This window comes from Eriocheir sinensis, chromosome 41 (assembly GCF_024679095.1).
Source record: "Eriocheir sinensis breed Jianghai 21 chromosome 41, ASM2467909v1, whole genome shotgun sequence".
Classification (NCBI taxonomy): Eukaryota; Metazoa; Arthropoda; class Malacostraca; order Decapoda; family Varunidae; genus Eriocheir; species Eriocheir sinensis.
The window spans coordinates 12,975,370-12,992,424 of NC_066549.1; the positions used below are offsets into that span (position 1 = coordinate 12,975,370).

Here is a 17,055-nt window from a genome sequence, read left to right on the forward strand (position 1 = left end):
ATAACTTTTCTGCTACTTTGGCTACTCCTTCTCCTGCTACTATAATGCGTTTTCTTTCTGCGTATTGAGCTCCACCTCGTACTCCTCCCCATCCTTCCAGATACCCTTCGCCCCTCTCCACCCAGCAGTGAATGGGTTCCAGGTATTAATCGGGGGTTGTGTCCCGTCTCCTGGAATCTGTTCCCTTCTCCTATAATTCATTTCCCCTCCTGTCTCTCTCCGGCATATGACCACAGATGTTGCGCCGACTAAACGAAACTTTCCAACTTTCCCCCTCCTCCTCCTCCTCCTCCTCCTTGGTAATCACGCATACACCTGGCGCGTAATATCTCTTAGGGACGGGCTCGGGGGCTCGTCATCATGGCCTGGGTGGCGGCCTGCGCTGCTTATTGTTCTCACGTGGACCGAATTAACTTTGTATTCTTACCAAAACTTTTTCAAAGTTTTAAGGTACCAGACTATACTGATAAAAATTAATTCATTGACATCTTTATCATTGAATGTGTCCCAAACTATAGTATATAAATAATAAAATAAATAGATATCAAATAAATAAATATAAAATAAATCAATCGGAACGACATTCAAAACGAAACGAAGTCAGAACTGTAAACACTGTCCCAAGGCAAGTATCTTCTCTCTTTCATCACGCTATTATCAATCCTGAGGTGTATTTCCGTGGGGGAGGCGGTGGCTGAGTCGACAGAGTGACGGCCCCGCGTTCAGGAGGACGCGAGTTCAATCCCCGCCCGGTGCCACCAAGCTGGGATTTTTCAGCCACCGCCGAGTGGCTTAAAACTACCCACATGCTGTCCAGAAGACCACCTATCAACCCGGACTCTAGATTCTAGGATTACAGATGAGCTCCGGGAGGGCAGCATGAGCCAATGCAGGATGGCGCCACTTTAAACACTCGCCTGCGCCAGAACGGGCTGGGCCGACCATCAAGCCCCACCGGGAAGAAGCCTTGGGCCGACCATCAGGCCCCACCGGGAAGAAGCCTACCGGCGCAATAGGCCGCGACGTAAAAAAAAATATATATATATATATATATATATATATATATATATATATATATATAAAATACATGGCCATAAGGAAGGGCAAAGGTAAGAATAACTATATAGATACCATCAGAGTGGATATGTTAATGTACATGGAGTTTGGTACACGCTAGGGCAGGGTAATAACAGGCTAGTGAGCAGCGTAAAGACCATCACTCAAGCAATGATGCAAAGTACGCGAGTCGAGGAGCCTTCATAAATATTATATTCTATCCTATCCTACCACACGTAGTTTACTAGCAGTAGCGGTAGTAAACAGACACCCTCGCCATAGACCGTAGACAGGAGGAATAGCAAGGATAGACAGGAGAGAGAGAGAGAGAGAGAGAGAGAGAGAGAGAGAGAGAGAGAGAGAGAAAATGGATTACAAATTATTTACGAACTGTACGATTCAATACATACCAGTCAGGAACCGTGACAACTAGATTCGTCTGGCACAAGATAAACGACTAATGAACAAAGATAACAGCCGAAGGGAGAGGAGTAACTAAATATACCAGAGAAATTGACGAAATAACTAAGGGATGACAAGCAGACGACTGAAGTGAAAGGATAAATAAGAGTTCGATAATAGGCGTCCACATTACTGAAGCAGACAAACGGGGGAATGAGCAAACCAGGGAGATAAACATAAGAGAGGTAGAAAATTTATATAGCGGTAGAAAAAATAGAAAAAATATCAGACAAAAAGACAACTACATCACACCGATAATTATATGCAGATGTACATTTAAAGTCGATAACATCCTATAGTAGGCAATACACAGTTAACAGGCGAGGTAGACGAGACATCATTCAAATTACCTACGCATATAGATGAAAGCAAGCAAAATAAAGAAGAAAGGAAAATTTAAAAAGGCATTCAAATGATTCTCTCTCTCTCTCTCTCTCTCTCTCTCTTCTTGGGTATGAAAAGAGTGAGTGCGGGGGTTGCAATACTACTTAAGGAGGAGGAGGAGGAGGAGGAGGAGAAGGAAAAGGAGGAGGAAAAGGAGGAGAAGGAGGAGGAAAAGGAGGAGGATTGAAAAGGGGACGAGAAGGGAAAGGAAAAAAGCAAGCAGGAGAAAGGAGCAAGGAAAAAAAATGAAGAAAGTAAGAGGGTAAGATAAGGAGGAGGAGGAGGAATAGGAGGTGGGTAGGAGGTAATGGAGGAAGGAGGAGGAATGAAAGGGAGATAACTATTAGGAAGAACACACGTAAACACTCCCATTTAACAACAGTAACAACTAACAACAAACAATAAAAAAAAGTGACAAAAGAGAAAAAGTAAATGACAAGAAATGAAAAAGAAAAGAAACAACGAAAGATGAAAACAACTAGGTAAACACACACACACACACACACACACACACACACACACACACACACACACACACACACACACACACACACACACACACAGGTGGAAACGCCCTCATCCCTCACATCTCATCTTTTATCTCCATTCCACTCAGCATCCCTCCCTCCCTAAACCCCTCCATTCCTTCTGTCCTTCATACCCCTCCTCATCTTCCTCCTGTTCCTCCCTCTTCACTTCACCTTCCCTCCATCCTTCATTCCCCCCTCCTCCTCCTCCTCCAGCATCACCCTCGTCCTTTACCTCCAGTCCCTCCTCTCTCCCTTTTCCTGCTCTTCAGTTCCCCCGACTTTCCCGTGCTGGCTGGCTCAGTGTCGCTCAGACGGTCGAGGTGGGTGGGTGTGTGCTCACGTTTCTCTCTACCCTAGCCTTGCTCGCACCTGCCAACTTGCTCACACTCTGCCTCCCTCACTCGCTCCCCGCCCAGGTTTACAGGCCCCTGCGTCTCGGCGTGAGTGCATTGGCGTGTGCATGAGACGTGTGCGTGTGTCTCTCTGCTTCGTTGTGCTTCCATTGGGCGATAAAGAGAGGTGGAGGAATATAGAGAACGAGAGAGAGAGAGAGAGAGAGAGAGAGAGAGAGAGAGAGTAATATTTCGATAGGAATTAGGATAGAAAAATGTGTTGAGCAGGACAGACGTGACATTATTAGTTTGGTTTTTCATTTCAGGTTGAGTCTTTTAAGGTGTGTGTGTGTGTGTGTGTGTGTGTGTGTGTGTGTGTGTGTGTGTGTGTGTGTGTGTGTGTGTGTGTGTGTGTGTGTGTGTGTGTGTGTGTGTGTGTGTGTGTGTGTGTGTGTGTGTGTGTGTGTGTGTGTGTGTTTCGGAAGCGAACAACAACAAATTGTGCTGCAAATTATATTTTGCAATCAGCACACACACACACACACACACACACACACACACACACACACGTCAGGGGAGAGACGACGAGTCACATGTACGGCTTTTACGTGTTCTGGATTAACTCTCTCTCTCTCTCTGTTTAAATATATCTATCTCTATCTATATATCTCGCCTAGGCTGAGGAGACCAGAGAGAGCGTGACAAAAAGACTTCAGAAAATAAACGCAAAGACACGAATATTTCCACCAAAGTTAAATGAAGACACACCAACACAGACAATGATAAGAAAAGACTGAGTAAGGCGACGGAACTCATCACCAGGAAGCATACGGGAAGAGGAAGAGGCCTGTAATATCTCTTCTTCCTCCCGGTACCACACCAATACGAAGGAGCCAGAGGAGAAGCAAGAGAAGGAGGAGAAGGAGGAAGAGGAGCAGCAGCAGGAGGATGAGGAGGAGATGAGTGGATACAGTACCCTGTGAGCTCATACATATTATCCCTTTGGTTCCTTCCTTCCTGCTTTCCTTCCTTCCCTTGTTTTCCCCTTCTTCCTCTCCCTCTTTCCTTCCCCATCCTTGTCCCCCTTTTATCCTTCCCGAGACGTTGATCCAAATCTCCTCTTTCCTCCCATCCCTTCTTTCCTTCCTCCCTCTCTTATTCCTCCTCCGTTCTAGTCTTCCTGTTTCCTTAGTTCTCCTTTCTCAGTTACATCTTCATCCTCCCTTGTTTGTTTAGTCTTGTTCCCTCTCCTTTCCTTCCCTTCTTTCTTTCCTTCCTCCTCTATTTCTCCTTCATTCTAGTGTTCCTGCTTCTTTACTTCCTCTCCTTCCTCAGTTACTTCATCCTCCTTCCTTTATTCAAGTTTGTTCCTTCTCCTTCCCTTCCCTTCTTTCTTTCCTCCCTCCTCTAGTCCTCCTTCGTTCCAGTCTTCCTGCATCCCTATTTCCTTTCCTTCTTTAGTTCCCTCGTCCTCCTTTCTTTATTAAACCTGTTCTCCTCTCCTTCATCCTTCCGTCCTCAGCTAATTTCCCCATTCCATCCCTTTGGCACCTCGTCCCCAACCTTCTTTATCTCTCTTTCAAGTCTCCCTACTTCCTCTCCTTCTTCAGCTACCTCATCCTCCTTCCTTTAGTTAGCCTGGTCTCCTCTCCTTCCTTGTCCCATCCACTGCTAATCTCCCCATTCCCTCCCCTCGTCATCTTACCCAATTTTTCCTCTCCCTGCTTTTCCTCTCCTTCTTTCTCCTCCCCTTCCCCTCTCCTCCTCCTGTATAATCCACAATGCTGATACGTTTACGCTTCTTTCCCTTTTCCTTCTTCCCCTTCTTATCCGCTTTTTCCTCCCCCTCCACCCCCTGCTCCTTCTCCTCTTCCTCTTTGCCCCCCTCCTCCTCCTCCTCCTCCTCCTCAGCAGCAGCATCGAAGGAAGTTTAGTCTCTGTAAGGTAAGGAAAAAACGGCACTGTTGTTTTTCTCCTTTGTTTCTTTCGTTAGTGGTTTTGTTGTTGTTTATGTTGTTGTTTTCTTATTGGTGTTGATGGTGATGATGATGATGATGATGGTGATGGTGATGATGGTCTTGCTTAGTTATGCTTTTTTTGTTGTTGTTGTGTATGCATCTTATTTTTAATTGTTTTTTGTTTTGTTTTTTTGTTGTTGATATTCTCTCTCTCTCTCTCTCTCTCTCTCTCTCTCTCTCTCTCTCTCTCTCTCTCTCTCTCTCTCTCTCTCTCTCTCTCTCTCTCTCTCTCTTTCCAGCCAACACGACGAGTAAGAGACCTTAGGCAAACAAAGAGAGAGAGAGAGAGAGAGAGAGAGAGAGAGAGAGAGGGAGTGATCCGACCCTGGTAATTACGCGGGAAGGAAGCGAAGAAAGACGAAGACATGAATAAACCAGGCCAATAAAGGAAAGAATTCAAGCGTTTATAATCTCTCTCTCTCTCTCTCTCTCTCTCTCTCTCTCTCTCTCTCTCTCTCTCTCTCTCTCTTGATCTTTTATTTTATTTTCATTTTGTTCCGTTTCGTGTTTTGTTTCGTTTGTTTATGTGTGTGTGTGTGTGTGTGTGTGTGTGTGTGTGTGTGTGTGTGTGTGTGTGTGTGTGTGTGTAAATACGTACGTGGTGCATATTAGTCATGCCCATTGGTGGTGGCAGGCGTTAATAAACACGAAGGAACGATTGATATGAGTTCAGTGGTTGAAATGACAAGGAATGAAAAATGTAGTGGTTTGATGATAGTGGTGGTGGTGGTGGTGGTGGTGGTGGTGAAATGGCTGGGCCGAGGAAGGGAGAGGAAGAGGAGGAGGAGGAATGAAAAGAAGAAATGCCGGCTGAGGGGAAAGAATTAGAGGAGTTTAATCAGGAAGAGAAGGAGGAGAAGGAAGCGACGAAATGAAAAGAGGAAGAGGAGGAAAAGGAATGAAAGAAGAGATGTGGCTGAGGGGAAAGAATTAGGGAGGGGGGAGCAGGAAGAGAAGGAGGAAAAGGAAGCGACGAAATGAAAGAAGGAAGAGGAGAAAGAATGAAAAGATGTGGCTGAGGGGAAAAAAACTAAGGGGGGAGGAGCAGGAAGAGGAGAAGGAGGAGGAGGAGGAGGAGAGGAAATGAAAAGAGGAAGAGGAGAATGTGGCGAGGAAGAGGGGATTAGTAGGAGGAAGAGGCGGAGAAAAAAACGAAAAAGGAGAAGAAGGAGGAGGAGAGGAAATTAGAAGACGAAGAGGAGGATGTGGCGAGGAAGCGGGGATTAGTAGGAGGAAGAGGAGGAGAAAAAAGGAAAAAAGTCGAGAGAAATAATGATTAAAAAGTAATAGTGATGATAATTAAACAACAGTATGAAAAGGATAATAATAACGATGATGATAATGTTTACTGGTTCATAATAATAACAGAAAAAATCCAATAAAAATAAACACAAAAAAGATCAGTTGTAATTACAAGGTCACCCAAGCGAAAATAATTACATTAGGTTCACACACACACACACACACACACACACACACACACACACACACACACACACACACACACACACACACACACACACACACACACACACACACATACACTCCTCATAATCACGTTTGTATCGATGGACGTTCCCGGTTGGTTGTCCAGGGGCCGAGGAAGCCGAGGAGGGCAAACCAACTCCACTTCCATAAAACAACAGAAGAGATGGCCCAATAAACATCGAATATCTAAAACACGCGCGCACACACACACACACACACACACACACACACACACACACACACACACACACACACACACACACACAGCCTGCCATCCACGTCACATTCCTCGTATATTTGCGTACTCGAATATCACAAAGCTAGAAAAAAAATCATGAACGTCTCCCTACAACCCTCGCCCCCCCACCCACCCCTCCCCACCGCACACACACACACGAACAAAATGTATGATTGGAGTTAATAAAGGCCTCTGGAACTTTTTAATGCCTACAAATGTTTTATACTAGAATGAACCAATAGGCCTGTCGGGATAAGGGAATAAAGGCAAGGCGAATAAGAAGACAAGGGGAAGAATGGAAAAAAGAAATAGGAACATGTAGGTAAATACGTAATAGATGAAGACAGGTAAATGCGTAATAGATGAAAATATGTTAATACGTAATAGATGAAGATAGGTAAATGCGTAATTGATGAAGACAGGTAAATACGTAATAGATGAAGACAGGTAAATACGTAATAGATGAAGGTAGGTAAATACGTAATAGATGAAGGTAGGTAAATACGTAATAGATGAAGGTAGGTAGATACGTAATAGATGAAGAGAGGTAAATGCGTAATAGATGAAGGTAGGTAGATACGTAATAGATGAAGACAGGTAAATGCGTAATTGATGAAGATAGGTAAATGCGTAATTGATGAAGACAGGTAAATACGTAATAGATGAAGACAGGTAAATACGTAATAGATGAAGGTAGGTAAATACGTAATAGATGAAGAGAGGTAAATGCGTAATAGATGAAGACAGGTAAATACGTAATAGATGAAGACAGGTAAATACGTAATAGATGAAGATAGGTAAATGCGTAATAGATGAAGGTAGGTAAATACGTAATAGATGAAGGTAGGTAGATACGTAATAGATGAAGACAGGTAAATGCGTAATTGATGAAGATAGGTAAATGCGTAATTGATGAAGACAGGTAAATACGTAATAGATGAAGACAGGTAAATGCGTAATTGATGAAGATAGGTAAATGCGTAATTGATGAAGACAGGTAAATACGTAATTGATGAAGACAGGTAAATACGTAATAGATGAAGGTAGGTAAATACGTAATAGATGAAGGTGGGTAAATACGTAATAGATGAAGGTAGGTAGATACGTAATAGATGAAGAGAGGTAAATGCGTAATAGATGAAGATAGGTAAATGCGTAATTGATGAAGACAGGTAAATACGTAATAGATGAAGACAGGTAAATGCGTAATTGATGAAGATAGGTAAATGCGTAATTGATGAAGACAGGTAAATACGTAATTGATGAAGACAGGTAAATACGTAATAGATGAAGGTAGGTAAATACGTAATAGATGAAGGTGGGTAAATACGTAATAGATGAAGGTAGGTAGATACGTAATAGATGAAGGTAGGTAGATACGTAATAGATGAAGAGAGGTAAATGCGTAATAGATGAAGGTAGGTAAATACGTAATAGATGAAGGTAGGTAGATACGTAATAGATGAAGACAGGTAAATACGTAATAGATGAAGGTAGGTAAATACGTAATAGATGAAGGTAGGTAGATACGTAATAGATGAAGACAGGTAAATGCGTAATTGATGAAGACAGGTAAATACGTAATAGATGAAGACAGGTAAATACGTAATAGATGAAAATATGTAAATACGTAATAGATGAAGACAGGTAAATACGTAATAGATGAAGACAGGTAAATACGTAATAGATGAAGATAGGTAAATACGTAATAGATGAAGGTAGGTAAATACGTAATAGATGAAGACAGGTAAATACGTAATAGATGAAGATAGGTAAATGCGTAATAGATGAAGGTAGGTAAATACGTAATAGATGAAGGTAGGTAGATACGTAATAGATGAAGAGAGGTAAATGCGTAATAGATGAAGATAGGTAAATGCGTAATTGATGAAGACAGGTAAATACGTAATAGATGAAGACAGGTAAATACGTAATTGATGAAGACAGGTAAATACGTAATAGATGAAGACAGGTAAATACGTAATTGATGAAGATAGGTAAATACGTAATAGATGAAGATAGGTAAATACGTAATAGATGAAGACAGGTAAATACGTAATAGATGAAGATAGGTAAATACGTAATAGATGAAGATAGGTAAATACGTAATTGATGAAGATAGGTAAATACGTAATAGATGAAGATAGTAATACGTAATAGATGAAGACAGGTAAATACGTAATAGATGAAGACAGGTAAATACGTAATAGATGAAGACAGGTAAATACGTAATAGATGAAGGTAGGTAGATACGTAATAGATGAAGACAGGTAAATACGTAATAGATGAAAATATGTTAATACGTAATAGATGAAGACAGGTAAATACGTAATAGATGAAAATATGTAAATACGTAATAGATGAAGACAGGTAAATACGTAATAGATGAAGCCAGGCAAATACGTAACAGATGAAGGAAGAGGTAGTGAGCGAGTAAAGAATACAATGAAACAAATATCTTAATAAGTACAGATACAGTAAAAAGAAAGGAAAGAAAAAAGATACGGGGAATGGAAGAAGTACAGAGCAACTAAACAAGATTACGAAACAAATAGAGGTAATGGAATAAGTACAGATAAAGAAGCTAAAAAAAAAAAGATAAATAGGCAACGCTAAAAAAAAGGTTCAGAACGAGAGAGCAAGATAATGGAATAAATGGATAAAGGAATAAATAGATAAAATAAAAAGAGAAATAAGTACACATAAAGGAAATGGCAGATAACGATTTAGCAAGATAACGAAACAAAGATAAAGAAATTAGTACAGATGAAGTAAAGAAAGATAAACAGCTAAGATAAAGGAATAAGGAAACAATCATTAAAGAATATAATCAAATGAAAGCAACACGTACACATATGAAGGAATAAGGTGAGAACAAAGACAAAGAAGAAGAGGAGGGGGAGGAGGAGGAGGCGGAGGAGGCTGGTACCAGTCGCCACCAGCACGTTGAGGGAAGAGTCGAGGGAGTAAACAAAAGCATTGACTTAGGACGGCCGGCAGCGGGGAGCCAATATAGCGGCAAATCTTGGGCATAAAAAAAGGCAGATGAAGAAGAGAAAAAGGAGGTGGTGATGGAGGAGGAGAGGGAGGACGAGGACGAGAAAGATACAAAGGAGCAGAAAGACAAAGAGAAGAAAGTTTGATATGAGATGACCATTTCGATGCAGATGTCGTACGAAATTTGCATAAGATTGAGGAACGTTCTCTATGTAGCACTGACGAGGAGGAGGAGGAAGAGGAGGGAGACAAGGAGATGACACCAAGACACCATCAGGCTAATTGGAAGAGTAGGAGAAGGAAACATTAGCAGGAAACGAGAGAGGAAACAGCGACATGATATTCAGACGGGAAATACAGCGTTGAAGGGTCAGAAAGAGGTCAGGGAAGATGATAAGACAAGAAAACGAAACAACATCACCAGCAGCACGTTAATGGGAAGAGTTATAGAAGCAAACATAAGCACGAAACGAGAGAGAAAACAGCGATATGGAGACGAGCAATACAGCGTTGAAGGGTCAGAAAGAGGTCAGGGAAGATGATAAGACAAGAAAACGAAGCCACGTCACCAACAGCACGCTAATTTGAAGACTTATAGAAGTAAACATATACAGGGAACGAGAAACAATAGGAGACAACGAGGTGGAGCCGGGTAATACAGCGTTGCGGGGTCATGAAGGGGTCAAAAAGGATGAGAAAACGATACCATGTCGCCAGCACCACCACGTTAATTGGAAGGGTTATAAAAGTAAACACAAACACGGAATAAGAGGCGAGACAGCGATGCGGAGACGGGCAATAAAGTGGTAAGACTATGTTAGTGTTGACGAGGAAGGAAGAGGCGGAGAGAAAGAAGAGACGAGGAGGCAAGAAGTTAGCAGGACATGACTCCCGTTCTCCAGCACAGTGAAAAAGCTCTCCAAGAAAGACCATAACCATCAACATAAGACAAGGAGACAGCCAGAGGAGCCCCACAACGTCTCTGGCTGTGAGATGGGACACACCTTAAGGCTTTTTACGGAAAGATGCCACGAAAGAAGAGGAAAAAAGAAGAGAATGGGTCACCGAGGAGAGTTTCGACAGACTCCGCTGCGGGATGATGAGAAAGGCAACAAACGGCTTGAAAATGTGTCACAACGGCCGCGGCTGAGACGGGAAGACTCCTCCGCTGCCCACATTCTCTCGTCCCCTTGAAGTTGTGGGCGTTTGAGATCTTTTGCCTTTGTATTCTTATTGGTATTCCGCCTTGATGAGTGCAGACTTAGAAATGACGTAACAAAAGCTACTTTGTACGCAGTTGTGGCGCCAAAAATATTGAATAGCCACTTAATTTTGCTAAGCACACGAAATATCACTAAAGACTACGGAGTTATAGTGTTCTTTGCATACCCGAGTGTTTAGAGTCTTAAAAGTCGGGTAGTAAGAGGTATTATAATCGTGACAGACTCAATAATAGTCTTAAATAATAATAACAGTCACGAAATGTCGCAAAATAGTTACGCCACATGCCACAAAACTCCCCACACGAAAGCGTTCAAGTCGCAGGAAGGAGAAAATGCAGACGAAGAAAGGCTGCTCCAGAGTTTACTAGTGAAATGGCCGAAAGAATAAAGATACTGGTTAGGTCTTGCATTAGTAAGCTGAACTGCATCGGGACGAGCTGGAACATAAGTGAAGGACATGGCTTATCAAATGCTCTTCTAAATAATTGCAAGAAAATGCCGTTTCATAATATCATTTATGTAAACCCCGTTATAAAACAACTCTCCTTGAACAATATGACCGTTCTTGATATTCTAAGCCATTTAATTTTACCTTTAATACCTACACTTCTTAAGCATTATCTATTTTTTAAGTTATGATCGTTACATTGAGCCTCGCGTTATGGAGGCTTTTTTGCACTGAGAACGGTAATTCGTGCATTGTTGGGTAAAGTAAAGGCTTATGTGCCTACAGCGTTATCCTTTCCCTTTTTTGGGCGGGGCGTAACTCTCCATTGTTCCATTATGCAGCGCGATAACGGGTTTGCCCAGAGCTGCGAGTAATTACCGTATTGTAAAGTTAATTGAAGGCAAACACTGACTGCTCAGGAACACAACGAAAATCATGTTACGTTTGTTTCAATTAACACTTTTTCATCATCATCAACGTCATTATCATCAACAGCAGCAGCCATGACTATTTTTCATTCATAATCCCCTGCAAAACAAAGGCTTTTTCCCATCGTGCTTCGTCTCTCTGTCTGATATTCGTGTACTCCATCCTACTCCGGCAAATGCTCTAATGTTACCTCTCCACATGTCTCTCTTCCGTCTGCCCTGACATTTATATTTTTGAGGTTGACACACTTACTGTAGTTTGGTTTTACGTTTGTTATCAGTTTTATGCATGATATAACCTTCCAAAGCCCAGTCTTTATTCTTAATCGTCCCCAAAATATCTCCAAACGTTGTCTGTTCTCTAATCCATGGCGTTACCTTTCCGTCTCATCATATATAACCCAACACATTATTTCTATTTATCTTTCCTCCATATTTAATGATCACGGGTAGGTAGACTTTGAAATGAGTAATAAAAAATTCTACACATTATTATAAATTCATTGGTTCATTAAGCATATCTCGGTGTGTTATGCACCGAAATTAATTATTGAAATATTCAGGGATTTGCAGGAGCTTAGTGGTCTCAAGGGGCTTAGTGTATCAGAAGGAATAAATACATGATGTCACGTTAACAAGGCTGCCGCTTATTTCTGGCTTTTCAAGAACAGCTGAGTGCAGAGGAAAGGGTTCGCATACATATATACGTATAAAGATGCAGACAGACAGACAGACCCTCCCCTCCTCTCGCGGCCCCGCTGCACACGACTCAAGCTCCTCCCTATACTGTATAAACCCCATATGCAAGAGTTAACCAGCATATTCATTCTTTCTTCCCTCATGCTGGTAAACTCTGGAACAATCTTCCTTCATCTGTATTTCCTCCTGCCTACGACTTGAACTCTTTCAAGAGAAGAGTATCAGGACACCTCTCCTCCTGGAATTGATCTCTCTTTTGGCCACTTCTCTTAACTTTTTTTATGGAAGCAGTGACTTGCGGGCTTTTTTTTTTCGTTATTGTTTTTCTTTTTTTGCCCTTGAACTGTTTCCTTTGCTGTAAAAAAAAAGACACAGACAGGCAGCCATACAGAGACAGACACGCATTCTCACACACACACACACACACACACACACACACACACACACACACACACACACACACACACACACTCTCTCTCTCTCTCTCTCTCTCTCTCTCTCTCTCTCTCTCTCTCCCACACACACACACACACACACACACACACACACACACACACACACACACACACACACACACACACACACCGCAACTCAGTATAACACAGGAAAACATATCACAAAAGCAACACAAGCCGGCATGAAACACAAAGCAACACTTTCCGTTTCGCAATGCAAGTTTCTGGGAAAGACAGCTTTTGAAAAACAAGGGATAGACAGCCACTTGAAACAAACACACACACACACACACACACACACACACACACACACACGTAAACGCATAAATAAACAAAGAATAAAGGAAACTAACTACAAGGCGTAAACATAAACAATACTAATAATTTGGAGCGAATATGATAATTAACCTTTGCTGGCGGGTAATACGTAATGTGTAACCTTTTATGTTCGGCCCAACAGTTTCATTAACAACAAAGTCCGTCCGCGCTTTTGATATCTTTCCTAATGGCTGCTTCCGGGGTTTAGGTGTCGGGCTAATGTTGCCTTTACTCGTTTGACGTTCGGCGGAAATGTTCAATACGCCGTTACACGTTCATGATTCTTCTCTTAAACAAAGTCATGCATTTTTTTTTTTTATATATACACTTCATTAACATTATATCAAGCTTTTTTTTTTATATCTCTTCATGGTCTTTCTTTCCTAATACTGGTGGTCTTTAGGGGTCATTTTTTACGCATTTCCGCTTCCACACTAAACACATTTCCAGCAGGGCATGAACTGTTGTTTTCTCTTTAGCTGTGTATGCAATTTAACATATCACCTTTTTTTTCTCTTTTTCCTCAAGGTTTTCATTTCCTAACACTAGTGGTCTGCAGGGTTCATTCTTACGCACTTCCTCTTTTTATTATCCACCAAACATATTTTCAACAAGGCACGAACTTTTTTTTTTTTTTACATTTCCTTTACAACATTTTTTTTTTCCCTTCAAAGTTTTCCTCTCCTAACACCGGTGGTCTGCAGGGTTCATTCTTATGCTCTTCCACTTTCTCTTATCTACCAAACACATTCTCAATAAGGGATGATACATATTTTTTTCTTCATATCTATTTTTTTTTTTTACATTTAGTTTCAATTTATTTATTTTTTTCTCTCTCTCTCTCTCTCTCTCTCTCTCTCTCTCTCTCTCTCTCTCTCTCTCTCTCTCTCTCTCTCTCTCTCTCTCTCTCTCTCTCTCTCTCTCTCTCTCTCTCTCTCTCTCTCTCTCTCTCTCTCTCTCTCTCTCTCTCTCTCTCTCTCTCTCTCTCTCTCTCTCTCTCTCTCTCTCTCTCTCTCTCTCTCTCTCTCTCTCTCTCTCTCTCTCTCTCTCTCTCTCAATCTTTATTTTACATTACTCCTATTCTGCTCGTTCTTCAATTCAACCAAATAATTCAAGTCGTTCCGCAAGGTCTTCCCTCATTAGACACTTTCAAGTCATCTGTCGGAAATCTTTTCACTTAAACTCATCGGATACAGTCGCCCAGATCGACCCACCTTTAACACTCGCATCAATATTCACGAGTTCTCTCCATTGTACAGCTGTTTACTCGATGAAATCTCTCTTTAGAAAAATCATCTAAACTTTTCCCCTCGCAAACTTTACGTCCAACTCCGCCGTACCGAAGGGAAAATTTGTGCCTTTACGGACCCCGACATCATGTTCTCTCAGGCTGAAATGACACAATATTGTACGCGCTTTTTGCCTTTGTTGTTGCTGTCATATGATACTCGTCCTCGCTGATCTTCACTTGACGCGCTTGGCAACACAAATAGCAATATAGGACCTTCAAGTGGGACTTCAAAAGGAAACTGTAAAGCGTGGATGACAAAATAGTGAAATAAGAGAAATACAAGTTCTTCTTTACTAGGAGGGGTTGCTCATTCCAACTCAAAACAAAAACGATAGCTTCAAAAGTATGTATCAGTTGAATTCCTTGTACTTCATTTCAAAGCGCTCTCTTTTTAGTCTATCTGCGTCATATTAGAAAACAGAACGGTCATTCTAGTTACCCGGTAGCGAGAAAAATAAAATAAAAATATCACTTACACAAGCCATTTCATAATATATATCAAAGCATTTGTGATCAGTTTATGTATCATCTATTTTGGGGGCTTTATATCATGGCACAAATTTAGCCCGTCGCTGCTACCGGGTTAAATATGAGCGAAATAAATAACACAACAAGGTCCAACATGCTACTCTAAAAGGCTGCTGATGTGCTGCTTCTGTAATAAGGAAATGATAATGACTTGTACGGCGTAAAACTGACGATGTTTTCAGTAACAACACAAGGCGAGACGAAAGGAACTGAGCTTTGAAAAATACGTAGGAAACGCGGCGGCACAAGACAAACACGCCGTGATGTCGAAACTGAACCGAAAATATGACCTGTAACGCTGCTCTTAAAACAAAGCGGCCTCTACTTTTCAAGAGTACAATGCGCGTCTTTTTTATATTTCTTATTTTTCAAAGTTCAGAGTACAAATGCGAAATTTTGATATTTTGAATAGGATTAGTTGAACAGCTTGTACACGTTTTTGTAACATTGTATCTTATTTGATTATCGTCACAAGGAAACCGAGATAAAAAAAAAAGTTTCAGCACCATCCACTTCATACAGCTACTTGTGGCAGGACTCGAACCCTGGTCTTCGGGATCTGCACCGCCGCGCACTGGCCACTCGCCCACCGCGTACCCAACAATAGCAATGAACATGAAACGCTTCGTATTCAAACACCTATTATACATGATCGTCTCTTGAATGGTGTGTGTGTGTGTGTGTGTGTGTGTGTGTGTGTGTGTGTGTGTGTGTGTGTGTGTTACTACTAAACTCCTACTTCTACTACTATTTATATACGTGTACCCACCTGCCCTGCCCACACACTCACCACCCCACACTATCAAAGGCAAATCAATCGGGTAGATCTCTTTGCATTTCACCAACTCTTCAATTATTGTGTTGCGCTTCCTATCTTTCCGTCGCTGTGTTGTGGAATCCCTGGAAATGTGATGGAAGTGATTCTAACATTATTCATCCCATCAACTTTCATGTCCCTTTGTGATTCTCCACGGGAAATTATTCCAGCCATGTCCCGGAGCGATGTTGTATCACGCTGAAATGAAGTCCCGCCAGGCTTATTAACTGTGCCCGTGTATGTCTGTCTTTGTCTGTCGGTCTGTGTCTATTTGTCTGTGTATGTCTGTTGATCTTTTAGTATTTACCAGGCACGTGCATTAATCCTGGGTTTGTTATCAGATATGTGTGTGTGTGTGTGTGTGTGTGTGTGTGTGTGTGTGTGTGTGTGTGTGTGTGTGTGTGTGTGTGTGTGTGTGTGTGTGTGTGTGTGTGTGTGTGTGTGTGTGTGTGTTGGTCGTTATCATCCAGAATTTTTTAAATCTCATAAGAAGGATTGATGAAGACTTTGATGGATGTTTGTCTGTCTGTCTGTTTGTCTTACTGTGAAAAGAGACAACTGACGAGGAGGGAAAAATAGAATCCAATTATCCGTCGAATTAGGACCAGAAAGCGAAACGAAGTTAAAGAAATAAAGAAGGGAAATCGTTTCGGGAATGATGATGATGATGACAATGATGTGGTGTGCAGAGAATGGCATTACCAGTTTTCACATATCAACATGCCGCTCCCATACAGAACACTAACGCAGAGATGGCAAGGTCTATACAAAATTAGACCCAGAGGTGTTTTGATATTCCTCTTTCAAAACAAATATCAGCGATGGAGGTGTGGTAATGAAAAACTCGATATTACGGAGACAGATCGACTTGGAAATAAAAATAAAAAAGAGAAAAATGAGAAACCATCTGTCGCACGAGACCAAGAGTATTCGTTGCAAATGGATATTTTATCGATCACGTTTAAATGTCCTTTCACATCGTCGTCTAAATGCCCCCCACGCTAAATCAAGGCAGAAAGGATCGGTAAACTCCCTAATTGGATACAGGGCCCAGGGTTTACTTCCTTTACTAAACACTTCAGCATTTGCCTTATTGCACGAGTTATACTGATTGAAAGACCGAGACTATGGAGCTAGTTTTACGGTTCGACTCGACGCATCAGTACGCTCCTTAGCCAAGCACACGAAAAGCGCTTGTATAATGTTTAGTGTTTATTGAGAAGGTAAGAAATCTGAGAAATTTACACAAGAAACGTCTTCAGAATTTGGTGCGAAATAGAAAGCTTGACGGTTATGAAGATTACAGTTTGTCTTGGCCGCTTACAATGACACTGTGTTGGGCT

The 17,055-nt window shown here is 41.6% G+C and overlaps 1 protein-coding gene across 2 annotated transcripts in view; it reads left to right on the top strand.

Annotated features, from left to right (window-relative positions):
- The first annotated feature begins 2,738 nt into the window (after window positions 1-2,738).
- Window positions 2,739-17,055, top strand: part of LOC127009667 (guanylate cyclase 32E-like) — a 318,091-nt gene continuing 303,774 nt past the window's right edge. The window contains exons 1-2 of one of the 2 annotated variants that reach the window (XM_050882945.1): window positions 2,739-2,872; window positions 3,442-4,708. The gene's annotated coding sequence lies outside the window, so the exon portion shown is untranslated. The remainder of the gene's footprint in view (window positions 2,873-3,441; window positions 4,709-17,055) is intronic. The other variant, XM_050882946.1, reaches the window with a different exon arrangement.